Source organism: Euphorbia lathyris, chromosome 1, assembly GCF_963576675.1.
Source record: "Euphorbia lathyris chromosome 1, ddEupLath1.1, whole genome shotgun sequence".
Taxonomy (NCBI): Eukaryota; Viridiplantae; Streptophyta; class Magnoliopsida; order Malpighiales; family Euphorbiaceae; genus Euphorbia; species Euphorbia lathyris.
This window is the reverse complement of record NC_088910.1, coordinates 10,187,956-10,202,472: the sequence shown is the minus strand read 5'-3', so window position 1 is coordinate 10,202,472 and position 14,517 is coordinate 10,187,956. Positions and strand designations below refer to the sequence as shown.

The window sequence follows — 14,517 nt, the reverse complement described above, 5'->3', positions numbered from 1 at the left end:
AGATGAAATTTACAAAGAGATTATGAACGGCTTGATGAACATACCTATTGTAATATTCTCAGATCCGTCATATTCTCAATCAATAGACAAGTTTCCTAGGTCAGCAATAAGGTGATTAGTCGCTCCTGAGTCCATTAACCAGTCACTTGAGCTCGAGCGAGAGGTGGTTGCCATGTTGGGTGCAGATTTTAAATTGGATCTGAAATTAGGATTCAGTACTGACATCAAGAGAAGCATTAGTTGAATAATTATTTATTGTAAGTAAGTCAGAAATATTATCTCCACCACGATTGGAGTAAAATCGTCCTCTTCCATTATAGTTGCGTGAGGCTAGATTGACTGATGGTGTGATAGACGGAAGGGGAATATCACGAGCAAGCTCTCTTTCTTCACTTAGCAAAAGTCCATCAAGATCATCAAAATTATCAGACTCCATCTGAGCCTCCAAATCACGAACAAATGGTTTGTATGCGACACCAAGACCATCCAAAATTGATTCGACAAGATCATCCGATGAGATGGGATTTTGAAGACCAGTGAGTTGATCATTCAATTGACTCATTTTCACGTTTTAAATTATGAAGCCTGTGTTTCAAATCGCGTATCTACGACCAAGAGCCAGTGGAATACACCTTCACTACATTGTTCGGTTGCATTGATATGATGTGCCAAGAACTCACTGTGAATGTTGACCAGCATTTATGACCTTTGACTTTCCTATATGACCGGTTATCTCTACATTCCCCCTTTCTAAAACCTAAAATACTCATTTTACCCTTCATTCTCTCGCTTCCCTCTCTCTCTCTTCTTTTTCTTTCACACCCTCTCTCTAAAAGTACTGAAATTTTAGAATTATATGAACTTGGTTTTATCCGCTGATCCTAAGCCTAGGCTTAAATGGACTCCTGACCTACATCTTAGGTTTCTTGAAGTACTTACATTCTTTCTTCTCCTTCCAGAAGTTCAGACTGGGTAAGACACACCCATCATTACGACAAGCACCATCACTCACCTCTCTTCTCCTTTAATTTCTTATTTGCAGATTACACAGAGATCCAGCACTAGTGGAGAAGGAAGGATAAAATGGATACTCAATAACGTTAATACAGCAGAGTTAAAGATCACAAATGCTGTTCAACGGTCATAGTGGTTATGGTTGTTAAAAAATGTAAAGTTCAATGACCATAACGTTAAGAATTAAAGTTCAGTGGCCACAATATTAAAATGGGTAAAGTTCAATGGCCACCTTAGAATCTGAGAGGGTATTGATACTGGGAAGGTTACACATAGCGGATCCAATGAAGTTAAGATGATTCTAAGAGAGTAGTGATCCTGAGATGTCTCTGTTGAATTAAGCGGTTCATCCTCACTTGCAGGTAATAATCAGACTACTAATGATTCCAAGATACAAGAAGCAACAATGGATGAATCACCTAATTCAACAGGGATATTCTCAGGATCAACATCAGCATTAATCTGTGGAATTAATCACCTAATGTTGGTGCTGACATGGTGTTAGAGCCTCTAGGACCAAACCGTCGAGGGTTCGAGTCCGGACAACCTCATTAATTCGTGTCCTCGGAGAGTGTTATAACGCAATTTTATGGACTCGATTTGAAGGTCTAACGAAGAAGTTGTGACTAAGTTTCGGGTGAACTCTCAAAAGAAATTGGACAATAACCTTAGATATGATCATTTTTAACTACAGGTGGTGAAAATTAAAAAAGTACATCGTGTCGAAATGAATCTAACGAAATAAGAACCGTTGAAATCAAAGGTCAGAAAAGGCATTTTCAAGGAAAACATCTACTGATAAGGGGATTTGGATGGGGGAGGAACATGTGTCGTGTTGGATGCAGTTAGGCTTCGATCTCGCACGTGCATATTATATAAGTCAGAGTGTGGTATTTTGACACGTGTTTGCACAACACGCCTACAATGTTTTGACACACGTAAGATGCGCAAATTTGTATTTTAGGATTGAGCAAATTTTAAGCTCAATATGTCCTTTTTATCCCCAACTTTCTATGCTTTTTTCAACTTTAACCCTAAAGTCATAATTAGCCCTATAAATAGTAGCCCTATACACATCTTCAAGAAAATTACACCGAAAATTAATGAAATTAACACTTTGATAAATTTTTATATTCAAATCTAATATTAATAACATTACAAGTTAAAATTATTAATTCTATCCGTTCATTTTATTTATAACAACGATTTGGAATAAACGAACCAATTAGAGATAAACTTCATCTAACGGTCGTTTGGATACCGATAGTTATAAAAAATCCTAAGAACTTTATTATTTTTCTTCACTTAAATCATAGAGTTAATAAATTTTATTTTTATTCATTTTAATCCCTAACCTACGAACTTTATCTATTCACTTAATCCTTGCTTTAACAGACGTTGATTTTATTAATCTTTAATCCTTAATTTGATATTTTTTATTTTATTCATTGTAGTTCTTAATTTGAAATTTTCCATTTTTATTAAATTTAATCCTCATTTTAATCCTCATTGTAGTTCTTGATTTGAAATTTTCCATTTTTATTCATTTTAATCCTCATTTTAGAACTTTATATTTTATTCACTTTAGTCCTTAATTTGATTTTTTTTATATCTCTTTCAATCCGGTCACTAAATAAACTTTTATGTTTATTCAATTTACACTACAAGAAAATCACTAGTTACTGACTGAATAATCGGTCAAAAAATCTGTCACTAACCATGTTTACTGCCAAATTTCACGAGTTACTGACTGAATCGAATTCAGTCAGTAACTATGCTGGTTGGTAACAGTTTGCTGACCAATTTCCGAATTTGGTCATAAATTTACGACCAATATTTTCAGTCATAAATCCACGTAGCTAACTTAACGACCAATCTTTATGACTGATTGCGTAGTCCTTAACCATCATCCCAAGACAATTAACCGACCTTCTTCACCGACGAAACAAACTGATACCGATTAATCTTCCGTCGGCAAATTTTGGCAAAAGTAACTGAATACCGACAGATAAAAAACTAATACTATGGAATTTACGTCCAAAATAGAATAATTTTGGCGGATTGTTTTTGCATTTCATATTTCTTCCAAGATCAAAATTATATATACACATTTGTAATATATTAAACTAAAATTAAATATATAGCAAAGTACAAATCAGTTAACCAAATAACATTAACTATAAATGCTTAGTAGATTGAACTACCCAAAAAAACGTACAATCTGACTACATAAATATACTAATGTCAATGCCTGGCTTAAATAAACCTTAAAAAGCTATGTAGGTGGGTGATCACTATAAAACTGCACAGCTGCTGTACCAAGCCCAAAAATCCTCCTCCCCTAGTAAGCCCTCCAGCCGCCTTTATACTTGAATCTCATCAAGAGCTTGTGCAACTCTCCCAGGTCATCGGTTACTTTGTGTAAGGTCCTCAAATTCTGCCTACATTTATACGAAGAACAAATTAAATTAGTTAATGCATCAAATTAAAAAGCAAGTGTATATAACAACAAAAACATTAATTGTAATTAATTTCACTTGTATATCCTGGAGTGGTCATTAACAAAAGAAACTCCATCATTCTCATGTGTATGTAACCACCAAAAAAATTGAGAATAAAGAACATATATAAACAGGCTATGAAATTGGACATACAAGTGCCTATTGGAGAAAAATGTAAAATGCATAATTACTAAAGGTAGATATGTCAAGTGCTATTCTATCTTAAACAAGCTGAAAATTATCAAGCTAATCTAAAAAATGAAGTAACAAACCTAATAAGTTAACCACCTCACCGAGTTAAATAAACAGTAGAAAAATACATGAAAATGGATGCAAAAACTTGCGACACCACTTCATATAACAGCTACTTCAGTTAGCATTCAAATTTTCTAAAAATCCAACCTTATAATCTTTGAGAGCATGCAATAGAGGTAAATATGAACATGTACATAGAATGAAGATTATAGATTAGGCAGAAGCAAGGCTTATTTAACTTGCACAATAAAGTTGTTGATTGATAAAAGCTTGGTGGAAAAATAAGGAATATATACCAAGCGGTATATAGTAATAGTTTGGCTTTTACAAGCCTTACGAAAAAGATATAAAACAGAATTCAGCATGAATGAATTATGATAAATTCTAACATGTAATCTGTTACTTGTGAAAATTGTAATCAATTCAGCAAGTGCATGGGTCAAAACGCCCAAAACCATTCAAATTGGTATCAGTAACCATATTGAATAATGTAACGAATTTAATTGTCATTTACATGTGTTTATGCACAAAGAAATAGTTCAATATAAATCATAGTTCCAACATATTAAATAAAAAGATCTGACAATTCTAGCAGTGAAAAATGAGGACATCTATTTAAGGGATTTTTCCAAATCTTAAAACAGGACTTCACTGAGCATTAGCACTTTTTTTGGAGAAGAGGATCCAGATTGAATCCTGGCAACTAAGACTTCACAATCTACAGAATAAAGTCAACTTGGTATGGGCATAATATTTTTACCTTGCATAGAGTTCGTCCAAATGCCAAATGAACAGCTTCTATCCCGTCTTTTTGAGGGGCCACAACATCATTAGGAACCCACCAAAGCTGGGTGTAGCTTGTTATGGTTGGAACATAAGGCAATGGCTGCATCAAATATGCATAGTAGGTCAAGAGACATATCAAAATATATGTAGCATAAATCCCCAGAGACAATTTTGGTGATTGATACTCTTAGGTGTGAAATGCCACAACATGGAGGAATAGAAAATAAAATCCATTTCGTAATATTATTTAAATAAGTTGAAAATACATATTTCTTTCTAGAAGGAACAACCATGAGCAGAACCCATGTTGTCCACTTCCCATCCCTATTAACCAATTCAACGAGCTCTAGGCAGCGCCTTCTAAAACATACAAATTCCAGTTATGGTATTTGAAAAATTTAATCTGAGATAGTGCATATAGGAGACACTTGTATCTTAAAGAAAATCCAATGAAAAACTTCATGAGAAGACTGCAAAATATGAAAGCAGCAAGAACAAAAGCATAGCATAAATCTAAAAATTACTGTGCATATGGGAAACACTTGTAACTTAAAGAAAATCCAATGGAAAACTTCACATGAGAAGACTGAATGAAAGGAGCAAGAACAAAAGCATAGCATAAATGTAAAAGTTTATCTGTTCTCTATGTAATGCTCTTAATAGCAGAAGACATGTCAGTTAAAACAATCAGGAAAGAGTTTGACTACATGTTTATGAGGCATGAACTGCACATCTTTTGGAAGTGGGAATGGAAATTCCAAAATGTAGAACAATAAAACTACCAAGTACCCTCTTGGAAATGAAAGCTAAAAATAACTACAAAGCAATTATGAATGGTTCATATGTAGCTAAAAATAACTACCAAGTCCCTAAGACATGCAAATTTCTAGTCTCTCACATAAAACAACCGCTGGAAAAATTCCCAGGAGTAGTGATCAAAAGGACTATCAAGAACCATAGCCTACACATCTAGTGTCCATAATTAATAAATATTAATCTACAAGTAAAGAGCAAATATAATGCCTTCTAATGTCAACGAAAAAGTAAAAAATGATAACTGGGATAAGTAGAACTTCAATTATAAGCATCATGTGCAAATAAATTACTTATTAAGGAAAGGTATTAATTATAGTGGGTTTATAACTGAGAGATATCAAAATTTTCTTTAAGAGCCGTATTAGGAAATTGCAGTATTCTAACCCCTACTGGATCGCATTCAATCTAAAATGAAATCAAATAATCATCCACAACTAAGAAAGCTCAAACATTTTTCTACTGTGTTAACTAATAACCAAAATCCCATAGATCTTTAGCAAAACAGTAAGAAGAGAAACCCCTGGACAACACAAATTTGAAAAATCACCTGAAACCCTAACCTATCTCCCATCCACCTCTCTGCTATGCCATCAGCCACCGTCTCTGGAAGCTTCAACCGCCACAAGCTATTAGCAAGCTGCCTAGCAGACAAACCTCTATAGATTTTAGGATTACTTTACGGGTACCACCACCCTTCAGCTTTCCTCCAGCTCCTCCTGATCCTGTTCGACTTCAAACATTTCTCCCGTTATCATCTATCTTCCATTTTACAAAACATGGCCGCTTCGGCTCTGCCTCCTCCTTCCAACGGAAGTCTGTACTCTTAAATCGAGTGAGACTCGTATTGCGAGTTGGACGGTCGGGCTTCAGATCTGGATGAAGCTTCAGATTCAAAGCTGTAGAAGAAAAAAGACGAAGGGGATTTACTCCTGGAAATGTCATCGGAGGATTAGGGTTAGAGCAAAGGGAGGAAGAGTCGAGGAGGAATAAGAAAAAAAGGGATCCAGGTTTTTTGTTTAGAGAGAGAGGAAGAGTTAAAAAGAGTTAAAATATAATAAAGATATTTTTTTTAATTTTAATTAATAGAATAAATTTAAGGACATAAATGGTGGTCTTTAACCATTCCATTTAGTAGCTAGCCGAAGTGTTAAAGTTGGGCCCATGTCTCTTTATGGTTTACTCACCAATTATATTGTTAATGGCTAATTTTAGTCTTTAATTAATGACTAATTTCTATTTAGTCCTTAAAATCAGTCATTATCTCCTTCTTTTCTTGTAGTGTTAGTTCTTTGTCAATTTTTACACCATAATTAATTTTATAACTATTTTATTTGTTTCTAACTTTTGATTTGAAGTGATATACATATAGGAGAATATTATTTTGGTGCAGATTGAACACCGAGCAAGTCCGGATTGTATCTAATTCATATATATTTTTACCGAACAATTGAGACATCGATATTCGGTTGACTCTCGGATTTATTCATATTTTAAATTGGTATTCTAGATATCGTTAAATTTTCTTTTTCTTTTTATTTATTTTAGTCGCTAATGTAATAACTTGATTTTTTTCATTTTAATCCCAATTTTTTTTAAAGAATTTTAATCCCTGAGTTAAAAACTTCACTTTATATTCATTTTAATCTCTAATTTAATAACATTTATTTTTATTGATTTTAATCCCCAACCTAGAAGTTTATGATTTTTCTTCATTTTAATCATAGAGTTTAAAAACTTTATTTTTATTAATTTTAATCCCTAACCTAACAACTTTATCATTAATCACTTAATCCTTGCTTTCATAGACGTCCATTCTATTAACTTTAATCTTTAATTTTTCTTATTTTTTATTTTATTCATTTTAGTTTCTGGTTTGAAATTTTTCATTTTATTCATTTTAATCCTTATTTTAAAAGTTTATATTTTATTCACTTTAGTCCTTAATTTGAATTTTTCCTATCTCTTTTAATCCGGTCCCTGAATAAACTTTTATGTTTATTCAATTTAGTCTCTTATCCATTTTTACACCATAATTAATTTTATAACTATTTTATTTGTTTCTAACCTTTGATTTGAAGTCATATACATATGGGAGAATATTATTTTGATGCGGATTGAACACCCAAGAAAGTTCGGATTGTATTTAATTTGTAACTATTTTATTGCTTTTGTGATCATAATAATTTTGTTGTTCATTTGTTGTGTATAAATGTGCAATATAATGCAAAAACGTGAGGTTTTCCAAGCAAAGAAAGCATTCAAAATGAATTTAAAAGGTTAAAAGAGTTATTAATAGCCTAAATGTATTTAGAAATGCTTCGGGGTGCTTAATCACTACTAGAAAATACTTGTTTACTGACGGAATATTTTGACGGAATGAAATCCGTCAGAAAGTTTTTACGGAATTTCGTCAAAATGTATTCCGTCAGTAGTTTTGACGGATTTTGTTGACGGAATGAATATTCCGTCAAATAATAAGGCGGGAACATTCCCTCCATTCTTTTTGATAGAAATTATTGACGGAAAATATTTTCCGTCAAACGATTAGTGGATTTTGACGGAATTTTTGACGGAATTCCGTCCAAACCATTAATTTGTAAAAATGAACACATTTTCAAAATATTAAAGCCAAAATCATAATTTTGTACTTAAATATTTATTTTTATTTTGGTTATGGATATATAAATGAAAATACCTCTACTTATATATATATATATATATATATATAATTTTAAAATGAAAAAAATTACCCTTTAACTGTTTTATAACTTAAAAGTAATAAACTAATAAATTTAATATTGAAAAAATTGGATAGTAAAAAAAGAAATAAAATGGGTAAAAAAACAAAATGAGGTTTGTTAAATTGAACTCTTTATAAAAAAAAAAAAAGAAAATTGACATTTTAATAAGATTTAATATTGAAAAATAAAATGGGATATAAAACAAAAAAAAATAAGAAATAAAAATGGTAGAAAATGAAATGAGGTTTGCTGGAATCATTTTGATATTAAAAGACAATTAAACAAAAAAATAGTTAACATCTTAATTAGATTTAATATTGAAAATTTAAATTGGACAGAAAAAAAGGAAAAAAATGGGTAGATAGAAATGAGGTTTCTAAAATTATAAAAAGATGAATTACATTTTAATGAGATATAATATTTGATAATAAAATTGGATACCAAAAAAAAAAAAGAATGAGTAGAAAAATAAATAGGGAATTGTGGGGATCGAAGTCTACACCTAATGAAGCAATAGCACATGTCACACAATTACGCTAAAAATGTTCACTGGTAAAATATTTTCTTTTAATTTTAATAAACTAATTTTGCGCGATCTTCATGGATTCTCAACCGTTGATCATCCTATTGACTAGACGACTATATATTCTTAAGTTCTAGGGTTTTCTTAACCCATTTGTGCGTCTTTCTTTTGCCTCTCCCTTTGCTATCCAGTCCGAACCCTAAGGTTTGTTCCCATGGCCGCCGTTCACCTATACTCGGCAGTGACTTCTCCTTTCAAACGAAAATCGCGATTTCCTGTACGACAGTGAAAGGCGATCCCCACAAAGATTGTTCTTCTTCCGGCGGCGCAGCGCGATAGTTGCATTCCAGAGGTTGTTGCAAGTTCTGATGTTATCTCCTTGTGAGGTTTGTCTGGTTTACCCGTTAACATGCTTCTGGAATAAATTATTCAATGATGAACAATATTAGCAATTTTAGAATTTCAAATTTTTGTATGTAGAGAATCAGAACTTGAAATGCTTATGGCTACTTTGAAGAGATTAGAGGATGCAATGATTTCTTGGGTTATTTCATAAACCCCTAATTTCTTATTGCAATATAACAGAATGACCCTTAGCTAGCGAAGACTTAATTAAGTGCCAGATTTTAGAATTTATGTATGTCTGTAGTTCAGATGAAATGAAATATGAGACTATGGATGTTTATCATTTATTTTGTAAGAAGTGAATACGAGTAATTTGATATCAACTAGTTCTTAGAAGTTTGGATTTATTTGTTCTTTGATTTTATAAGCCTGTGCTAGTGCTACTTCTAATATACTTCTGATTTTATAACAGTGTTTTCTTTTTTGATAGCAGTGGTATTTATTTCTTCAATTTTCTTCTTGGCTTCTGATAGTCAATTCGTGGCCTCTGCTAGTCAATTCTTCAGAAATTCTTCTTATTTTCATATGTTTCTTAATTTTGAGTAGTTCTAATTGTCTTGTATGTTCTAATTGTCTTGTATGTTCCTCTTAAAATGTGCCCTTAAAGAAACACACATTATCTTAGTGACTAGGAGATAGACTTCAAACATGAGCATAGAACTCCATGACTCAGAATTATTAATCAGTTTCATGAAAGACTAAGGATGAGCTTTAGTTTTTCTTTTTTTGCATGAATTAATTGGATTTTAGCACTGAAAGCTGTAGTAGGATGATGTGGAAGTTCATGGATAAGCCTATTCAATAAGTCTCTTTATCAGAATGGTATATGCTATTCCAAGAGTTATTCTTGAGCTGTAACTTATGAATGAATTCTTTTTTTACTGAATTCTTAGGTTTTTCTTTCATCAAACTGAAAGTTCAATACTTTTCAGTTTATAAATATTTATCCGCCTTGGATTGGTATTCCTTATATTGTCTTTAATGTTTATGACCTCTTACTTCCGTCTCATTTTTCCTTGTGATTTTGGAAGCTTGTCTTTTCTTATAGGCATGGTATACAATTGCCTTTTTTGGAATTCAACAAGCTGTTTATGCAACAGGTGCGATTGATGCGGCTATGTCTAATTCTAATGGATCTCATATTGCATCAAGTAAGACTTATTTTAATTCTATTGTCGGTATTTAAAAAATCTAATCTGTTTGCCATGTATTTAATACTATGTTTTATGAAGCTCTGCTTGTCTAGTGCTTGGCTTTTCAATATAGGATGATGCCATGTTAATTGAAATCTTTTATAGTTATTTCAATTCCGATTACCTTTGACCATTGATTCCAATTTCCCTATAGTGCATAAGAATTTAGTATGCTATGCCTAGAGCATACAGGATCTCAACTCTGAGGAACTTAATTTTTCCCTTGGGACTCCCAATCTGTTCGTTTATACGTTTCTTTGGTTTAACATTTCATTTGAATTTTTGGTTATATAATCAAAAGATTTCTCATTATTGTTATCTTAGTGTTTTTTATGTTAAATGATATTTAGATATATTGGAGAAGTATCCCAGATCACCCTTGCAAGCACACCTTCACTAGGGTTACACCAGCCTAAGAGATGGACCTCTTTCCTCTGAATAGCCCTAGCCAAGGGATCCTCAACGAAGCTATCAACCAAGGTGCAAATCTTTTTGGAAAAGAAATAAAAAACACTAGGTAAAACAACCGTTTCTCCTCCAAAAATCTCCTCATTTCTCCAAGATTGCAATTTTTTTTTAATTATGTACTTTTTTTTAAAATTAAATATTGTTTATTTTTTTTAGAAACAAATAGTTAATAACAATATCAAACATGAATAATTCAACTAAACAGGTAATAAAAAGACCAAAAAGGACAAATGAAAAATAAATTCAAGATCTTTAAAAATATTTTAGTATGTCATTAAATGGGGGTAAATTACACATATGGCCACAAATTTTACCCATTTAACATTGTCGTCATTGAACTTCAATTCTTAATAGTATGTCCATTGAACATTACACTTTTAACACCGGTGGTCACTTAACGTCTCAAAACGACCGTTGACGGTCTCAAAATAAAAAATTCGAAGAGTTAATGATATTCTAAGAAACTCTAATTCTTGAAATTTTTTGTTTTGACATCATTTAGGTGTTTTTTTTTTGTTAGGAGAGAGAGTGAATTTGTAGAGAGAAAGCTCAAAAAATGTGATTTTGGAAAATAAAAAATATGGTTTTATAGTAAATGTCGTTCTGAACAACTTTAATTCTTGAATATTTTCATTTTGAGGTCGTTACCGGTCATTTTGAGGAATTAGTTAAAGTTCAAAGGCGACCGGTGTTAAAAAGAATAAAGTTCAGTGACTATACCGTTAAGAATTAAAGTTCAGTGGCTACAATGTTAAAATGAATAAAGTTCAGTGGCCATGGGTGTAATTTACCCCATTAAATGGACTGTGGAGTAATTAATTTGACCAATAAGATGAAGATGAACTTTTGCATATGAGAAATGTTGCCCAGTTTAAAGTTAAATAAGATAATAAAATTATAACCAATTAAGTTGAGTGGTAAAAGCTTTGGTAAATTACACCTATGACCATTGAACTTTACTAATTTTTACGATATGATCATTGAATTTTATACTTTGTTACATCTATGACAACTAAACTCTAACTAACTCCTTAAAATGACCCTTAACGACCTCAACATGAAAATATTCAAGAATTAAAGTTGTTAAAAACGACATTTATCTTGAAACAATGTTTTTTATTTTCCAAAACCACAATTTTCGGAGATTTCCCTCTTTAAATATCCACTTTCTCTCTCCTAACAACAGCTAAATGATCTCAAAATGAAAATTTTCAAGAATTAAAGTTATTTAAAATATCATTAATTTTTGGATTTTTTTATTATGAAACTGTTAACAGTTATTTTGAGGTGTTGATTGAAGTATAGCTTTTAATAAGTTAAGTTAGGTTTTAAATTCTATTTTTAGTGTATACAAAAATCTCAAACCATTAAGTAAATAAGTACGACGATGAGGTGTAAAAATTCCTATAATATTGATGCAATTTTACTATTATTATCTAAACTGAGGTAATTTTACCTTTAATTTTGGCACTACAGCGAAAATTTACTCCTAACATTGGCAAATAATGTCAATTTAAAAAATAATTCATCAAACTATTTTTTCAATCATAAATCGTGTTATACACTTCACATTTGCTTCATTTTATGACTCATTAGTAGTAATCATAACTATATGAATAGATGTGAAAAAAAATAAAAAAAACTTAGAAACTTATATTGTGTTTTGTATAAATTGGACAAAAAAGTTCCAAATATTTCGTGGAATTCAAAATTATTAATCTTCCATTCTATTATTAAATAACAAAACGTATAATTTTTTTAAATGTCTGAAATTGATTTAACTTGCTAAAGTTATGAGTAAATTTGCTTTTTGTTACCAATATTAAAAATAAAATGACACCATATTAAATATTAGGGATAAAATTACTCATCATTATTAATGTTAGGAGTATTTTCACACTTTATCTCATAAAAATACCAAAAATATGATAATAAAATTATACAAATAGAACCAAGTAACAACAATTTCCTGAAAATTTAAATCAATCCTTTAACTTATTAATAATATTCAATTCGGTACATTTGCCAATTTTCAACCATAGAAACTCTAAACATTCAAGAATTTTTTTTAAACGCAATTAAGTATAAATTTAGTTTCAAAACAATTGAGTGCATTTCTTCTATTAATAATCTCATTTACCCCTATCGTTTACCTCTATAGTTGACAACGCTAACAAGTTAGATCAATTTTAGATATTATTATAAAATGTAGATATTTTATTTATTATTCTGCACTAATTGCATATTTATTTATTCTAATTTTTTTTATATATTTTTTATGATGTAATCATAAAATCGAAGAATTAATATTTTTAAATTCGATAAAATATTTGAATTTTTTTATCCAACTCGTGCAAAATACAATATATTTTTAATCATATGTTTGTGATATGTTACTAATGAGTGGTAAAATGACGGACATTTGAAGTGTAGATGACAAGATTTATGACCGATAAGACAATTTAATGAATTATTTTTCAAATTGATCCACCTTGTTAATGTTAGAGGTAAAATTGCTATTGATTGTCAATGTTTGAAGTAAATTGCATCATTTTAGATGTTAGAGGTAAAATTGCTTCTAGCTGTAAACATTAGGATATTTTGGCACATTCTCCCTCCCTGCAAACTAATATAGTCTGTAAGCCCAAAGTATCATTTTAGATGCTACACTAATTTAGTCTGTTAAGCCCAATCCAGCTTAACAGACTATACAAGCCCATTTTGTGGTACTCATGACTAAAATTGTAAAAATCATGTAAAATAATAAATTTACTTCATTACGTCATACTCCAATTGCAGTAATATATGAACTTTTTATTTAATATATTAACTTTGAGAAAATGTCTACTTGGCTTATGTCTTTCCTTCCATTACTTTTATTGCAATAAAAACTATGGTTACTGAAAAAGTTACTTATCCATGTTTGTTTTGCAGGTATTAATCTTTGTTGATAGGTAATGTTGACCTGCAACATTTATCAATGGTCACCATATTCGTGTGTTGGTTATCCTTTTTCTGGGACAATTTTATTTTTATTTTTGGGGACAAATTTTTTTTGTAATTAGTCTCGGTATATATAATTAGCTCCCTTCAATCCAAATGTTAATAACAAATAATATTTATTTTTTAATTTATGAATTATAAATCAATATATATTATTCATTATTTTAAAAAAAATTGATTTTAAATTTACGACGGAAACTTCCGTCAGAATAAGTATCCTGACGAAAATGCTTCCGTTATTTTAAACAGCAACAATTTTGACGGTTCCAACGTCAAATAAAACGTTAGAATTTCTTGACGGAATTTTTCCGTCAATGTTCCGTCAGCACATCATTCCGTCAATATTCCGTCAGAATGATTTACTGACGTGTGTTTATTGACGTTTTCCATTCCGTCAGAGTTCCGTCAATAAATCAGTTTACTGACGGAATTTTGTTGTTTACTGACGGAATTTTCCGTCAGTAAACAGATATTTTCTTGTAGTGAATATTTCATTCCTTGGAGATTAACCTTCCACAAACGTATCTAACATTTTGAACCCACTTGCTGTCCACAAGAAATCTCAATAATATTCTCCGACCTAAAATTTAGGTGGAGACTCTTTCTCCGACACCGGCCCTACCTAACTAGTTGTTTTCTCAAATGGACTCCCTATCCAAACAGTATGGTAGCGTTGTTAAGTATTAGTTATTAAGTTACTTTAGTTATGAGAACTTACGAGAAGTTATGCCAAGTTAAGTTACATTCTTAATTAGTCATTAAGAGTTTTTAAGTTTTACTATGTTTAGAATAGTTACAATTATGACTTTAGG

The 14,517-nt window shown here is 31.0% G+C and overlaps 2 long non-coding RNA genes across 2 annotated transcripts; one reads left to right on the top strand and one right to left on the bottom strand.

Annotated features, from left to right (window-relative positions):
- Positions 1-3,161: 3,161 nt before the first annotated feature.
- LOC136214394 (uncharacterized) lies at positions 3,162-6,381 on the bottom strand. The gene is made up of 3 exons (XR_010681533.1): positions 5,920-6,381; positions 4,531-4,656; positions 3,162-3,455 (listed from the first exon to the last, which is right to left on the bottom strand). It is a non-coding gene; the product is annotated as an uncharacterized lncRNA (long non-coding RNA).
- Positions 6,382-8,800: 2,419 nt separating this feature from the next.
- Positions 8,801-13,788, top strand: LOC136214287 (uncharacterized). The gene is made up of 4 exons (XR_010681431.1): positions 8,801-9,022; positions 10,142-10,192; positions 10,585-10,751; positions 13,637-13,788. It is a non-coding gene; the product is annotated as an uncharacterized lncRNA (long non-coding RNA).
- The last annotated feature ends 729 nt before the right edge of the window (positions 13,789-14,517 follow it).